This window comes from Balearica regulorum, chromosome 2, assembly GCF_011004875.1.
Source record: "Balearica regulorum gibbericeps isolate bBalReg1 chromosome 2, bBalReg1.pri, whole genome shotgun sequence".
NCBI lineage: Eukaryota > Metazoa > Chordata > Aves > Gruiformes > Gruidae > Balearica > Balearica regulorum.
Genome location: NC_046185.1, coordinates 52,001,573 through 52,016,286, shown reverse-complemented (window position 1 = coordinate 52,016,286; position 14,714 = coordinate 52,001,573). Strand labels below are relative to the sequence as shown.

Sequence of the window (14,714 nt, the reverse complement as noted above, 5' to 3'; positions counted from 1 at the left end):
TTCGAGTGACATTGCCAAGCTGTGTTCTAATCTGGTGGGCATTGGAGAAACGAAACAAAAAATAATTGAAGGGCTTCTGGTAAACTTGAATTTCTCTGGGGCAAGGACTTGTGCTGTGAAGCAGCCAGAAATCCAAGAGCTCTCTCTCAGTGCATGCACTTTGCCATCAAGGGGGCTATGTCATTTCTTTGAAGCAGGCTCTATTTTGATGGGCAAAACACCAGAGGATGACATAAACCTCTAAGGACGATTACTTGGGTCGTGCGTCCCTCTTATTCTCAAAAAAATGCCTTGAAAATCTTTAGAGCTGCTGCTCTTTTGTCTGGCAGCAACGAAAACAAGGGAGATGTTACTGGTTGCAGAGCAACTGAATCAAAGGACAGGCATTATCCTAGGGATAAGTTCCCTATGATGTTTTCTTGTCCTCAGTACAATTTGTCCTTTCTTTTTTCTGGGGAGGTCTTCAGATAGAAGTGCCAGCTTGGTGGACACTACGCAAGATCTAGATAATGCAGTGTGCAGTTTGTCTTGGTCTGACACTGTGAATTCAGTGCACTCCCCGAGGTGTTGGTGGTCCTCAGGGCTGTTGCCCAGATGGAGTTGGCTGGTCAGTCTCCTGGCTGGGCTTTGTAGCTGCTGCAGCTGCCATGCACATTCAGGAATGGCAGTGGTGCTATATGCTTTCCCCCAGGATCTCAGGCAGCTGGATCCGTGCAGGCACAGAAGCCAGTAAAGGTCCACAGAGGTGCAGGAGCTCTCTTCAGAAGCCCAGCAGCAGGGGTTGGAGCATTTTGACAGTCACATAAGGAAGCTGTTGGTGTTCTTGCCATTTTGATAGTGACAAAAAGGAAAGAAATTGAAATGTATCTGAGAATCATCACATGTCATAAACCTCTAATCTTAATCTCTGTCTTTTCACCCAGTAAGTCCTTGATTCCTCGTAATACCCTCCTACGCCCGCCTACTATTCCCGTTCCCAGAACAAAACCTCCAAATTCCCAGCAGTCTTGTGGCAAAGTACCAAGATCAAACTAATAATCTGAGAATTTTTGCACTTTTCCCAAATTATTCACAATGTGACAATTGCTGTATATAACAAAACAAAATCATAGTCATGCTAAAATGCTTGGATTATGGTTTATTTATCCTATTTGGTTCTGTACACACTCCAAAATCACATTTGTCATGAGAGTATCTGACCTTCTTGCAGTGATGCATTAAGAAATGTCTCCCTCTTCAAGCAGCAGAAAGTGTGCAGGAGAAGGTAATCTAGAATTCAACACAAAAAGGCAGACACAGTACAGAAAGTCTCACCGGTACCAACTGTGGAGAGAAGTAAACTCAGCTCTTGGAGACGTCATTTCATTCCCTGCCACTGGTCAAGGCCTGAAAAGTTCCTACTTTATGTGAAGACAATTTTCCCTTTCTTATCAAGGGTCCTGTTAGAGTAGAGGACCTTTGACCATAGCTTTCATCACAGAGCCTAAATGCAAGCTTGTTAGATTCTCCAGTCAGGCCAGGAGAACATGGAGACAGTTAACAAGACCGTAAACTTGATTCAAATCCTGATGGGAGGCTAGTGAAAGAAGTAGAGGACAAATATGACAAATCTGGAATAGCCTTAGCTCTTAAGAAAACACAGGACCACTTTCTGCACACATTGATTCTCCGAGGGCTTTCTACATATTGCATTGCTGTAGCCTGGCTAGGAAATGGCACAGGCATGAATAACTAGAGCCAGACCACTGAGTGCCAGAGTGAGAGAAAATACCTTCATCAGCTCCAGATAGAAGTAGGTGTTATTCTTGCTAAACCTCTTCAATAACCCTAAATGCAAGAATAAAAAAAAAAGTGAAAAACATGGCACATTACTGAGGATAACTATAAGGAGCATCACGTGCCATAGACAGAAAGTCAGAAATGTGAAGGCATAGCACAAATTCCAAGGAATGTAAAATAATAATGAGTCATTCCTCTGCAAGTATATTGACCCAAACTGGTTTTTTACTTAAGTCTTCACTAAAAAAATCAACTGTGATCAAATGTTAAATGCAGTTAACACTGCTGACAAAAACCTCTTTGGTCAAAAGTCTTTAGTACCCCATTTGCAAGGGGTAAAGTATAAAATGGCAGATTGTTACCTACTATGCAGTTCAATATTGTCAAATGGATTTCACCTGATGAAATTCCCTCCAACAAATTTAGACAGTCAATCGCAGTGATCTGAAAACACCTGATAGATGGAAGAAGTTGTAGAGTACCAGAAAAGAGCAAATATAGTACTTTTTTAATATATATATATAAGGACAAGTCTATGAACCATAGCCTGTCTTCTTGATTTTTATTTCCAGAAAAATAATGGAAGTAAATACTATAGCCAGACCATTAGATGACAATCAAACCACTTGGGATGTAACAGCTGCAGAGGAACACATCTTTGTCAAACACTAGCTCTGCTAAGCCCAACTTTTGCTCTCTAGCAGAATATGGGTCTTTGTGGGTTGATGTCACCTATCTGGATTCTAGCAAGGCTTTTGACACTGTCTTGTGTGACAGTTTCCTAAGCAAATTATAAGAAAGAATGAGCTAATCAAAACTATTGTAAGGCAGGTGCTCAGCCACTTGGAAAACTCTTCTCAGAAAGTAGCTGGAAATAGGTCATTGCCAGATTGGAAAGTTTCTTTGACTGCAGTTCCACAGGGGTCCGTCTTGGGTCAACATTTTTATTAAAAACTTGAAAAATGTCAGAAGGGATTTCTCTCTTCTTGGAAGAGGCTGGAAACATTTTTGGGAAGGTAGATTAGAATTCAAAAGATCTTTACACATTGAAGAAACAGTATTAAAAATAATATTATCAGTAAGGACTAAAGTACTACAGCTAGAAAGACATTCTCAGCTGTTGAAATGCAAGTCAGGGGAATAACTGAATAGGCAACAGTTCTTCCAAAAATGAACTAGAGGATGTGGGGGACCACACATTGAGGGTGAGTTAATTTTATGATACTAATGCAAAAAAACCCCTCTAAATTACAGGGATTTTTAAAAGGGAACATTTTATTTAAGACTCAAAGAAATCCTTCTGCTCTGCTCAGCACCTAGGATGCATCTTCCAAAAAGCTATGTCCATATTGAACAGATACTTCATAAAAGACTAGGACTAACTGAGGAAAGTCAAGAATAACCAGAGGTTTAGACAACATGACTTACAGAGAAAGAATGAAAAAACCAGAATTGTTTAGTCCAGAGGGGAGATGTGATAATGCTTTTCAAATATATAAAATGCAGCTGCAAAGAAAACAGTAAAAAAGAAAGTTCTTTTTGTCCATTGCACATAGAACAAGAAAATGTGAGCTGAAATTGCAGTGTGGGATATTTCTTTCAAACGTAAAATGAAAATTTTCTAATGGCAAGGGCAGTTAAATGCTGGCAAAGATATTAAAACTACTGTGGACTACTGATGGTCAGGAATAATTTGGGTGTTCCTCTCTTGCAGGCAAATCACAAAGTTGATACCTTTCAGTTCAGCGGTCCCTACAGTTCTGCAAACAGCGAGGAACGCAAGAGCACCCTTAATCCACAGGATCGACGGATTGACTCCGCTGTGTGCCTCCCATCAAGAGGAGCACATCTGATGCCAGGTCTTAAAAAATCCTTTCTTCTTTATCTCCTGGGTCATCACTGGCTTTACCTTTCAGCTAATAGCCATAATCTATGTATTGCTCTCATCCAGACAAATTCATCTTGTTCACATTAGCCAAGCAGTAGAACCATACAGCAAGAAGGATGATCAGACTATTTGCCAAGAGTGCATGTCATGACTGGTAGGAAGATATTGAACAGCAGAGGAGAGAGAACTGATTGATCCTTGAGGGACTTGATAAATGCACGGTCCAACACAGAAATGTAGCTTTCTGCCTCTAGTAGTCACTGGCATCCCTCCAAGAGTGACCTGGCCATTTAGTACATTACACTGGCCCCCTGTTAGCACCCTCAAGTGAAATAGGAGTATCTTCAGGTCAAGAGTGTAACATGTTGAAGAAAGATCCAGGAGGATGAAAATGGATGGCTGTTCTGTCTATTGACAAGGAGAGATCGTCCATCAATGCCACTAAGATGGCTTCAGTTCAGTGTCCTGGCCTTCATCCAAATTGTGCCATCTCTCATGCTAATTAATATCCCTGCTACATATAAATGTACAGGCCGTAATTCTTCCCATCGGATACTGGCCTGAGAAAAAGGACATCTATTCTGATCTATAGTATGCCTACAGTCAATATATAGTCTATACTTCTTTCTCCCCATTGGATGGCTAATTTTTTATATAGCAGATGTGCTAAGACAGCTTAATTCTAGAATGAAACTCAAATACCCTGTTGGAAATAAAGATGAATAAAATTACACAATAAGTGAATGCCAAGGCTGAAATCTTTGTAAGCACTCTTAGGTAATTCCTTAAAAAAAGAGAGTTCCATTATGCCCTAACCTGCACTTTGTCACCAGTGTTGTTCCACTGTCAAGGTAAAGAACTGAGGAATGTCCGCAGACTTGTTATGACATTAATCATATTAAACAAGGCATGTGAACAACAACTGCAATTAAACTGTAGCAATCAAAGACATAGGAAGCATTTACATTTTGGAAGACCATAAAGTAGTATGTTTTACTTAGAAATCACAAAGGTTGTGTCAATCTATAAGACAGGAACTATAGACATATCCTTCCTAAAAAGTAGCCCTATCTCAGGCAGAATTTGTCTGCATCTCCAGCAAAGAGTCAGAGAGTTCACAAGGTACTAAAAAGTTGACCCTAGTACACAGTGGTATACCATCTCCAAATGTAAATGAAGTATAAACAGTCCAAACATATCTCCTAGCATCCACTTCTCATATGGCTACCAGAAAAATCCCCACCAAATAGCCAAGTTAAATAATTTTTAGACTCCCTGTACAGAACTATAATGCCTTCCAAACTGCTGTTTCACCACTGGGAATACTGATGGGCTGACATGAATCACTGATTGTAAACACATCTGCACTGAAGAAACAGACTTTTTTCCCCTCGAAGAGTTTTGTATTTCACATGAGAAGTCTGAATGGTGAAGTCAAGATTCCTAATCTGAGGTTGCTTAGGAGTTCCAGAGAGCTCAGGTTTGTACTTAGGGCAAGTCAGAAAATGATACTATGCCACCCCACCTACACCCTGATGACAACCAAATGCTCCCAGACTACTATTCAGCCCTTGGCTCTAACATAAGAACATTTTTAATATAAAGTTTCGGTGACTATATGCAGTAAAATTATTATCAAACTATTACACCTCTAGCTTCCAGTCATGAAGGTGATCACCAATTATGACCGAAAAGTGCTTTTCATATTCTATTCATGGTTTCCAGGGATAGCGGCGTGTTCATGTACTGCTTTGAACAACAAGTGAGATCCTTTAAAACAGGGCATAGGGAAGAATCATGTGCATATGCCTACACTTAGGCGTGCATCTGTGCAAGCCATTCTGAAACAGGAAGATTCATTAACTTTGCTACTGGCATTTGTCTGATCTGGGAAGATGCTGCCCATTGCTCCAGGATTTGGCAAATTCAGGAGCAGGGTGTGTTACAAGTTCAGCTGCAGTGGCCTCCAGCACCAAAGCTTTGTTCTCTTCCTTACTACTCTAAATAATTTTGAATGCACGGAGCAGTTACTAGCAATATTCCAAAGGCAATAATATCTTCCTTGGCTGTCCAGTGCTTAAAAAGCATACAAAGCTGTAGATACTGATGTGGTGTTTACGGCTGCCTTTGAGCTGTAGGTCAGACGGACCTGCTCAGAGGAGTCATTGCTCTCTGGCTCCCCAGCTCCAAGGACACTACTAACAGTCTTTCTTCTCTGAGGTTAAGCTGGCCTACTGCCACTGTAAACACAAAATCTCACTTACATGGTTGAAAGATTAAATATCTGATTAAAATTTCTGGCCGCTGATTTGTTGAACTTGGCCATAGGGGTAAGTTTGAATTACATGATATTCAATTCTACGTGCTCAGGAGTAGGGGGAGAAGAGAAGGGGGATGTCGTATTTCACGAAACAGCAAGGAAGTCACATTTCAGCTGAAAATCAAGATGGAGGATATGATTCAGCTGTGTCCAAAACAAGAGGCTAACTGAGCTTGGGCAGGTTGTCCTCCTCGGAGCAGCCCCCACAAGAATGTGGCTCAATGTGACCAAACCAAGGTGTGAAGTCACTGCAACGCACCCCTGTGAGATGCAGCGCCTGCTTCCCGCAACATGGCTGTAAAACGGTGCCAGAGGCAGAATTTAGGGACAGTCTGCAGCTGAGGCTGAATTCAGCAAGGGACATCAGTGAGTTGGATCAGGAACTTCTCGGTCTCCATGAATAAAACTACCACCTGAGCCCCGATTCATCGCACTTAGGATGTCTCACAGGGGCTTCTGGGGGTAGACATATCAGTCTCCCTACCCTATTTTTCCAGGATTTGTCCTTAGTAAAGAGACCTGGATAGCCCATTCCCTCTGGCAGAGCCCTTGAAGGGGCTGGGGTGTGCTCAGCTGGCATCGCATGTTCAGAAACTTTAGACAAGCTCTACATACTATAATAAAATGCAAAGGATGGGTTTGGTTTTTTTACATTACAGGGTCCAAGCAATTCTGAACTTTTTTTTTTTTTTAAGAGACGGCAAACAGCTCCCTCCTAACTGCAAATCTGCCCCTTGCCAAATTTCATAATTTTCTTGCTGCAAGCTATGTTAAAGCTCTGCAAAAGAAAAATGATTGGAATTTTTTTTATAATGGGAAATGTTAGGCAACTTTAATATAGGAACTTTTGGTGCTCCTATATTAACTCTTTATTTTTGTGGCTTAATTTGACACAATGGTTTCAGCCTTGAGCCTCATACTATTTCCTTGAAACTGTTCTAATAAGACAGGAGCCACAAGCAACCACACTTCCCCAGAGATGTTATAATTCACACAGTAAATATCAGGAAAAAAAAAAAAAAATCACAATACTTACAGAAGGACTACAAGGCCCCCATCACTTCTGCAGCCAAAATTGACCAAAGGGAATATGTTTAGAAAGTCACAGATTACATAAAAGCCATGCTTTTGTCCTGACAGTCCTGGTCTTTTTTACCCACGCACCTGTGATGATCTAGCAGGGGATGACCCCTAAGCATGACTTTTCAGCATTATTCTTAGCATATTTTCTACAGTCCTGTTCTTTCTGGACTCTCTTTTCACTGTAGCCGTTGTAGGGACTTAATGCTGCAACAATTACTCATAGCAATCAAATTGCCTCTTTCTTTTTCTGTGCAGTCACGATAGAGCTAGGTTTTCCTCAAATGTGTGCATATCCCCAGCATGGGCTTTATCTCTTCAAATTCAGTACAGTGAGGATAGATCCTGAACAATCTTGACTCAGGCTGGGCAATGACCAATTTGTCTTAACTGGTCAGTGAAAGCTCATGGCATTGCTTCTGTTCCCAGCATCAGGTTTCATTCAACAAAGTCAGTGAGACACATCCATGTACTTAAAGTTAGTAAGTATGTATTTGAATTGGGGTCTGGTTGTCTTCAGAGCAAATATTGACATTTCTCCCCAAATCAGCTTTCCATCGCACATTTGTGCCAATAAATGTCACTGCTCAAATGGGAAACAAATACACAAAGGTGCAAATACAGCCAAAGCAAATTAATTCAAGCAGATATCCCAGGGCAACATTTTGCTCTGCCACCAAATGGCTGCAGGCAGTGACTGGAAGGGAGCCCGCTGAGCAAGTTAAACGGCATGAAAATTCCCAAGAGCTGAGGAGCTGGGAGCCCAGGGAAGCCCTTCGCAGAGGCAACCAGCACACCCTTGACGTTTGCCACCCACAGTTAAATCTCTCCTGCAGTCAGGAGGGTCTTGCTTATGGGTGCACGGTAGGTAGGTAGAGGTCACGTAGACATCCTTGTTTATGTAGCTGGGCCACCGACAGAAAAGCAGAGGCAAATCCCAGCCGACAAGTAGGGGGCTGAGCTTCTACTGCAGCTGCTGCTGCATAAAATCGATTAGCAAAGGATGGCCCATAAACCCTTTGTAACTTGTAGATGCTTTCGCAACGGTAATCCAACAGATAGTTTCCATTATGGATGTGCTACTAAACTAAAAGGCGCAGTTTTGCTATGGAGGCCCCAGCTGAGCATCCTACTACTTAGGTGCATATTCATCAGCAAATCTTGGAGGCTTCCATTCGAAACAGGCTACTTTTTTTTTTTTTCCCATTGGCCCACATTCTTTCATAATAGTGTCATGTCCTCTTATATTTATCCCAGCAGTTGGCATACCCCAGCATGGATGGACGAGTCTGGTCTTCTTTCTGTCCCAGAGATTAAAAAGACGTCAGATTTTGCTGCTTGGAGCTCTCTGCACAGGGAGGAGAAAACCTGCAGTGCAGAGGGAAAGCAGAGAAGCAGACTCAGCACCACACTTCTCAGCAAAATATGCAACTCGATAGCCTGAAAATGTCATTGGCTGGAAGGCAGCCGTTTACCTTTAAGAGTATTTAAAGTATGTTAACTACAGACCAAAAGAATACATTGTAAACACAACATAATAACTCTCTATTAGAGGAGAGAGGTTTTTTTATTTACCTACCAGAGACATTTGATTATCAAGCAAAATTGCCTTGTGAAAAGAAAAGCACTCCATCACCTCGCAGCCTCGAGTGTCAGCATACCACATATAACTTTAATGTGGTCGGTATCTGTTTAGAGGTCACTTAAAAGGTAACTATTTCAAAAAATGCATTCATATAAACACAAGTTTTAGTGCCTTTTGTGTGAAATGCAAAAGTTGAGTCTTGAATGTCTGCACTCGTGAAAGATCATGTAGTATTTTTAGCAAGATTAAAGGGGTTAATCCTGGTCAAATTCCACTTTGAATACTTACACTCTGCCTACTTTAATTCTCCTGAAATTTCAGCTGTACATTGTGTTCTCCTTGGCTTTTGCCCTAACGTGTCAGCGTTACCTAGTTATGACTGCATTTCAGTAGCACATTCGGTCGCAGGGCTCTCCGCCCCAGCCCTCTCCGTGCCACACAGCTCTGCACCTCTCCTTTTCCCTCTTCTGATTCAAACACCGGGTCCTGGTAGACCATCTCATGGGGACCCATGAAAAGTCTCTGAATAAAATGGTCTTAGCCAGGCCTGATGCATGCCGAGGGAGGACATTTCGCCTTTATTTTGTTCGTCATTAAGATACCCAGGAAAGAAATGTGCTATGTAAGTAGGAAGGCCCATTGCTATTAATATCAACAAGGAATAGTTGTATCTAATGCCTTCCTTTTCACTTAACATTTTTTGTGATAAAAGGATTCTAATTAAAAATATAAACAGGTCTTTCACTTTTTGTTTTATACTTATCTTCCACATGTGCTTGTAATAATCCGCCTTCTTGCCAACACCATCTTGTAAATGAGATCCATATCTCAAGGGTTTATCCTGGTTAAATAAACTGAATTCAATAAAACCCATCTTCAGATATTCCACATGTGAGAGTTATTACTACACTAACATGCTACTGTTGCTTCTGTTACCTAGTGTTACAGATGCATTAACTTCTCCCCTTTGCTTGAGTTATGCTCCACTGTATATCTAAGATAAGAAAATGGAGTGCCTGGAGTCTGTTCAGTGTTATCATATAACAAACAGTGACTTTTTTATTGAAGGAGCTCCACGAGCGATGCAGGTTTTATTGAAACTAATTCAGAGGGAAAAAAATATTTAAAGATAAATGTTGAACTAAAACCCAAGTCAGTCATGATGTTATTTGCCCCTTTTCTCCTCCCTTCCCTCCTCTTTGCCCCCAGCTGGTAAGCCTTGTGATAGTGTCACACAGGGCTGCACAACATTTCTTTGTAGTCAGAGCTCAAAGGTTACAGTGGAGTCTTATAGCTGCACCCAGTAAAGTTGGCATCAGCATTTCCTGCCCCCTGAAATTCATTCATTTATCTGGCTCCTTGCTTTGAGCACCTCTGTGGTGCCTGCAAGCTGGATTGTGCTCAGCACAAACCTCACAGCAATACAAACAATTGTATTTGAGCTCCACAGGGTTTCTTTTTTTTTTTTTTTTTCTGGATGACTTCTAGCCATCTAGCTTGAACTTCCTGCCTTGTTACTGAAAACTGATCTGATCCGCTGTGAGACACTGAGCCCTCAGTGTGTTTTCCCGACAGCATTTCTTTCTCAAGAACACCCCCAGGCCATCCACTTTTCCAAGCAAAGCTAGACACCCATTTAAAAAGTCTCTACATTTCCTCCAGGATCCTTCCATTGTTGTTTGGAAAAGAGTGGAGTGGACATCTGGGTCTTCTTCCAAAATTAGGGTGCAGACCTCTCTTAGACCAGAAGAAGAGCACAAGGAAAAGATTAGTTACAACCACTCTTCTGGGTTCCAATGGCCAAGCCTCCCTTTGTCTCCGTTTCTCTTTTTTTTTTTTAGCCTCTTTTTCCTGTTGCCTTTCCAGCAAGGAATCTGCTGCATTGCATCACAACCATCAGATGGAAATCTTCAGTTCAGTTTGCAGGGACACAGACAGACTAAAGGCCCAACCCTAAGATACACACTGTTTTGATTGGCAGTGAGATCTTGATGTCCAGAAAGACTCCAAATGATGAATTAGAAATACAGAACCAAGGCTCTCTCGAGATGGCCACAAGGCAACTCTTGGCCCATCAAAAAAATAATTAGAACGGCATTGCAAATAGCAAGGCTTCTTTTGCAACATTTATAGCAAGTGGAGGCCTCTCAGGGAAGATTTCCAGGAGCAGAGCCAAATTCAGAAATAAAAGCCAACTAAAGGAAGATTTACACCTCCCTTGAGAAGATAGCCAATAAGATTTCAAGGTGGATTTTGAGACTTTGGCTGCTGAACTGCATTTCTCAGATTTTTCCCTTTGATTTTAATGAGGTGAACTAATGCTTTTGTTTACTGAAATGAATAATAATAATAACAGAAACAAATACCAAAGCATCATCTTTTCTGAGCATCAAGGCCTGATTTCAGGGTTTCATCTCCAACTACCCTCTCCTATTGGGTTTTATTTGCAAAAGCACATCCTGGTGATGGGGTCAGGGACACTCTGTGCTAGGCACTGTTTAAACTGCATAGTATAATGTCTTTGCCCCAGAGAGCTCACAATGTCTGGTTTGGATAGGAGAATAAAAATGAAAAAATAAAAAGGAAAAGAGCAAACCTAGAACTAGCGCAACATTAAAGTTCAATATACCAGTATAAATCAGACCTGAGACCCAGGCAGGCATATTGTGTGGAAATACAACTACCGCTGTGCTCTCCTGCTTTAGTTCCCTTAGAGGGTTTTTCTTCCCATGCACTACTTCTTGCCTTTTTCTCCAGGAGTACAGTCTCGTCTTTGTCCTTTCCGCACTCTCAGCCATCTCTTCTTTGCTTGTTGGCTTGGGGTGCCTCAACTACACCTTATTTCATTCACACAAGGAAGTGGAAGGCTCAATGAATGAGTGAACAGGTCTGTCAGTCAGACATATTTCCTCATAGGATTCATCCTTATCTTTAAGTAAACACTAAATCAGATGTGAGGAGGAAAAGGTTTCACACATCTGAAATAAAAAAAAAGACATGACAATGTCTTTGTGCTTGAGACATTTTCTGTTAAACATGAAATTACCTCAGGCCTCTGGTTTTTTTGCATTTGTAACCCTGGTAAATAAATATGCAATGATCAGAAAATGTTAACTAGCGGTTGTGTAAACAGCAAACTCTTCCTACATACAGGACATAATATGTTTTTGGAAGAGGTTCAGTAGGCGCTTTGTGAGTGATACTGCTTTGAAGCATTGTATCAAGTCGTATCTTTCTGGCAAAGCTTAGAAGTTTTTAAGTGGAAATCTCATGCTGGGAATTTTTATCCAGGCTCAACAGCCTGTTGTTAGAGGAGGAGCTGAGACCTGTGAGGCATCCCCATACCATACCACTGCTATCCTCTGAGATGCTACACTGGGTTTCAGGGTAACAGGGTTTCAGACCAATGACTGGGGCTAAGAAACAAAATGATCTGAAGAGAGCGTACTAAAACCCACCTTCTTTTGTTTGAAGCTGGTACTTTCTAGATCGGTTGGATGCTGGGTCTCAAGCTGGGAGGGGCAATGATCAGTCTGCCTCTGTTCCCCTTTTGCCCTGCCACCCAGAACTGCATAGACTCCTGCCCCAGCCCTCCCTCGGTGGTTTCCTTTCAAAGCTCAAAAACCTTGCTCACACACTCACTGCATATGTGGAAGCCTCTTCCACCCCTTTGGTCACCTTCGCTGCCCTTCTTGGAACCTGCTCTTCTTCTACTACAGACATGGAGGGAGGATGCAGACCTGCACCTTACTCCAGGCGCAAGGAAACTGTGGGGTTATACGTGGTGGCACCGTGATAGTCACTCTTTCGTTCTGTATGTTTTTCTTAATACTCCCTAACATCTGTTTTGCTTTTTTTGATTGCTACTGAGCACTGGACTGACTTTTTCAAGCAACTATTATAACCGCAAGATCTTAGCATTTTACATTTAATTTCCAGATTTTTTTCTCCCATGTGCATCACCTAATGTTTATTTACATGGAATTTCATCTGCTATTTTACCAACCAGTCACTCAGTCTTGCAAACTCCTCTGCAATTGTTCAGAGTCAGCCATCATCTTACTATCCTGAATAATCTAATAACATCTCCAACGTTATCTCACTATTAAGCCCCTTTCCAGATCCGATATAAATATTTTGATCAAAGGTTTTAGCACAGACCTTATGGAACTCCACTGATGACAATCCACCATGAAAATAGATCATGTTTTCTACTCTCTGCTTCCCATCTTCCAAGTAATTATTTGTGCATACAAGGACCTTCTATACAATGTTTTTTTCGGTTTCTCTGAGAGTGACTTTTGTGGTCTTGCTGAAAGACTTTTAAGAATTCAGTAGACTGAATCAGTGGAATATTCCTACATACTGGCTGACTCCTTCAGAGAAATAGAATTTAATAAATAAGATTTTAATAGAATTTTAATGCTAGACCTCCCTTTACAAACATCATGTTGACTTTTCCACAGTACAGCATATTTTCCATGTTTATCAATTATGTTCTTCATTATTGTTTCTACTGCTTTGCCCAAGCATAAATGTAATTGGCCTGCAGTTCCCTTGAAATTTTTTATTGTGTTAACCAAAAAAGACATTTAAACAAAGACCTTTGTTTTTAGGTTAACACAACAAAAAATTGGTGTTAGTTTTCCAACTACCAATCTTCAGTTGCCATGCTAGTTTTAAGAGTGAGTTTAAACATCACAGTTCAGTTATTTCATCCTTGGATTCCTCTACAGCGGTTGGGTAAATACCATTTGGTCCTGATGACTTGGCATTGTTCGCTGTGCATATGGAGCCCATAACCTCTTCCACCAGCACTTCACTTAGAGACAGGTCCTCCAGTGAGTCCCTCATAAGTTAAGATCCCAGTGTGGGAACCTCCCTAGACTTTTCCATACCTTCTTTTTCAGATGAAGTCTTGCATTCCTGATCTTAAACAATAATATATTATACTCATGCAGTGCTTTTAGCAACAAAGGGTCCTAAATTTTGTTTAAAAATTTGCACAACAATAAATTCCATTGTGAATGAAAAGCAAGAAGGTGCATGAGAATAATTTCCAAAGTCATCTACCTACCAAAAGAGCTGCTGCTATGGTGAATCTAGACAGGAAAAAAATTTGGTATGTATGGTGATTTTATCTTGTATATATGTCATGGACCAAATATTGTATGTACTGTGTGCAGACTGTGGGATCAGTCAGCCTAGTACACAAGGTTTTCAAAGCTGACAAAACCATTGTTTAAAGGCTAGTTTAAGTTTTACTTACATACTTTTATTTGCTCTGGTTACACCCCTCCACGGATCAGGACTGTGACAACAACTAAGCTGATACTGTTCCATCAAGATGTCAAGAAATCCACTCCCTCAAAGGAAAAAAAAAAAAACCCCAAACAAACAAAAAAAGAAGAGGTTGTTAGTTTTCCCAAATAAGTGTAGAAATTATCTGGTTTGGAGCAGTAAAGAAGGCGGTAAGTGTCAGACAGCTCATGGTCATTTATGCAGAAGTTTCTGAATTGCTCATGATAAGACAGCATGCAAAGAGCGTGAATCATGAAAAAGATCTACCACAGTTTCTAAGAACAAAGCTCTTGAAACGTTTTTCATAGCTAAAACATGTGAAATCACTGAAGACAAGAAGATGGCTGCTAAGGAAGCAACAAATTCATACCAAAATGCTACCCGTGCTCACTTACGGAGGTGAATTGATTGTGAACAGTTTACTTTTTTAAGGAATATTTTGTACTGAGGCATTCATGACTATTTGTGTACATACTGTAAGACTTGTGCACAAAGAAAGGGTAAAAATTAGATGATGTGATTTCCCAAGATTTACTCAGAGCTAAAATCATGTATCTTGGTAGGACAAAAGCTTCTGTGTGTTGCCAACACCAAATGCTGCCAATCACGTCATTTTTTTTCAAATAATATGAAAATTAAAGCTTTGAATAATAGAACAGTTTTTACTTTGTGGCCAGTGATGCCTCTGCCATTGTAATATCAAAATGTTTCAAATAGCTGTTGCTCACTAAACAGATGAGAGGGGAAAAATCTGTTGTCTC

At 40.8% G+C, this 14,714-nt stretch overlaps 1 long non-coding RNA gene across 1 annotated transcript; it reads right to left on the bottom strand.

Moving 5' to 3' along the window:
• Positions 1-450: 450 nt before the first annotated feature.
• Positions 451-14,028, bottom strand: LOC142600392 (uncharacterized). The gene is made up of 3 exons (XR_012833855.1): positions 13,926-14,028; positions 8,353-8,435; positions 451-822 (listed from the first exon to the last, which is right to left on the bottom strand). It is a non-coding gene; the product is annotated as an uncharacterized LOC142600392 (long non-coding RNA).
• Between the last annotated feature and the right edge of the window lie 686 nt (positions 14,029-14,714).